The sequence below is a fragment of the Garra rufa genome, unplaced genomic scaffold, assembly GCF_049309525.1.
Source record: "Garra rufa unplaced genomic scaffold, GarRuf1.0 hap1_unplaced_780, whole genome shotgun sequence".
Lineage (NCBI taxonomy): Eukaryota > Metazoa > Chordata > Actinopteri > Cypriniformes > Cyprinidae > Garra > Garra rufa.
In genome coordinates, this window is record NW_027395045.1 from 8,923 (window position 1) to 11,203 (window position 2,281).

At 33.3% G+C, this 2,281-nt stretch overlaps 1 long non-coding RNA gene across 1 annotated transcript; it reads right to left on the reverse strand.

Moving 5' to 3' along the window:
• Positions 1-277: 277 nt before the first annotated feature.
• Positions 278-1,670, reverse strand: LOC141317342 (uncharacterized). The gene is made up of 3 exons (XR_012351781.1): positions 1,613-1,670; positions 1,088-1,188; positions 278-526 (listed from the first exon to the last, which is right to left on the reverse strand). It is a non-coding gene; the product is annotated as an uncharacterized lncRNA (long non-coding RNA).
• Positions 1,671-2,281: the final 611 nt, after the last annotated feature.

Here is a 2,281-nt window from a genome sequence, read left to right on the forward strand (position 1 = left end):
TACCGAAACGTCTAGATATAACACGTTATAATCACGTGTAGATCAAACAACACATTATTTACTTATACATTTAAGTACTTGATATAATTAACTGCATCTGAATATAAGGTTAAGGTTTGATACATGCAATTATGCATAATTTATAGTTATTACAGTAACTACATGTAACAAGGTCACTGTAAAATAAAGTGTTATATTATTAACATTTTAGTAGTTCATTACAAATGATCAAAGATAACGGGATGAACTAAAGTCACAATTTATTTATCACATTTATTTTATGGTTTTAATACAAATTCACCAGGGAAACAGGAAAAATGAACATGTTCATCACGAAACAAATTCAGTTTCATAACTAAATTTAAGGAATTGAGCTGTCACAAATATCTCCCACATCTTTTTCACCCGAAAACTTATTTTTTATAACCCCCACCCCCCGCTCTTCCTGGAGCATGTTTTAGATGTTCAGCCATAGCGCCATCAATTTCCGATTCCGTTGAATTGGGGTTCCACCTCTTCACAGCATCTGAGGGAAGAAAATATGAATGTAAAAAGCAAAAAGTTAAACAAGCTCTTATTTTGAAAGTGTTTTTATCTATCAAACTAATTGTACAATGCAGTCGAACAAGACTTTTCCCATCCATTTCATGAACACATTAACCTGTGATATGAGTAACATGAGAACATTATATTTTAGTGGATTTCTCTGACACTCTACATGTCACAGTATTGAGAGCTTCTCTGAGATACCAAATGATTGAATGTTTCACCAGGATCACTCCCTCTTCTTAGTCTTCAAAAAGTCTAAAAGTAATGTAGTGACACTCTTATGGAAATAAGATAATTTGTAATAATTTAAATTTGTCTAATTTTTAAACTGTGTGTCATGAATCAACATCTCAGAAAAATGTTATGCATTTCAAAACAAAGTGACGACTTAATTCGTGATGCAGGATGTTGATTTCATACATGTCCACATATGAGAACACCGGGACTAAAACATGTTAATCATACGTTTGGACATTCCTGATAAAAACAGGTCTTTTAAATAAGACACAAGGAACATATACGATGTGTCACAAATTACCTTGTATTATATTATATAAAGGTGTAGCCTTGAATGCAGCCTTTTCCAGCTGGCCACCACCCTGCATGTTGAATTTTGCCATTAAGGCATTTGACATGATTCTGCGAAATAAACGATTCAGTCATAATATTAAAATGCATTGTAAGATCAGTATTACAAATTAGCAGTACTGTGCAGCTTGCCAATTGCATGCAGTGTTAAAACATACACTTTCACAACCACTCTCTATCATGTAATAAGTGCTCTATACCTATCCAAAGTTTTTGTGACAAGTAATGACTCATTCATTTCTTACACTAACATTATGTTTTTATATCTTGTTTTAAGTCCTACGAACAACCTGATTTAGCACAGACATTACAACTTCAACACAAAAACAGGCAATTATATAAGTAGATATAGTGTGTGACAGAATTATAGTATTACCAAAGGTTGAGGTTATTATTGTGGATACTGTTACTATTGTCATTTTTTTCTAAGATATGACACAGCAAAACACACAAACAATGCTAGGTAAATACATACCTGTTCATACACAGTCTCTGACTGACATTCGGCCAACTCTGGACAGTTGCTGAACCTAAAAGTGACACCACAATCAAAATAATGTAATAATGTTTTGAAAACTGAAGAGCAAGACAGAATTGACAGCAAACAAAAACAATGGTATCGATATTGGCATTAGATTATCGATAAACAACTACTTGTACCTCTAATAAAAGATTTACAAACTGACTGTTTGCAAACTTTGCTTTAATGAATTTCCTTTAAATGACCTGCGTTTCAAACACCATATAATATTCCTTACTTTCTGATGGCATGGGGTAATTATCTGGTTCCACCTATTTGAAATTGTAAAACACCAAGGCAGGCTCCACTGTCCCCTCGGATTCTGAGCTGCTGTCCTCTTCCGCTAAGGCATCAACTCTTGCCCTTCGACATCTCCAGTTTCTTTGATAGTCAGAGGACATGTTTAGCAAATCTGAAATTACAAAATACTTTTAAAGCACTTATTGAAGTCAGCCATCCTCAAATTATTTTACAGATTTCAGTGAATTGTTCCTGAGCTCCTCCTACAGTTTTAACATATCACAGTCTTTCATTGCATTTATTTTCAGAAATAAACTTTCAGAATGCTACATCTGAGTAGTACTTTTTAATTTAATTTTTTAAACATGTTTAATCAACCGATGT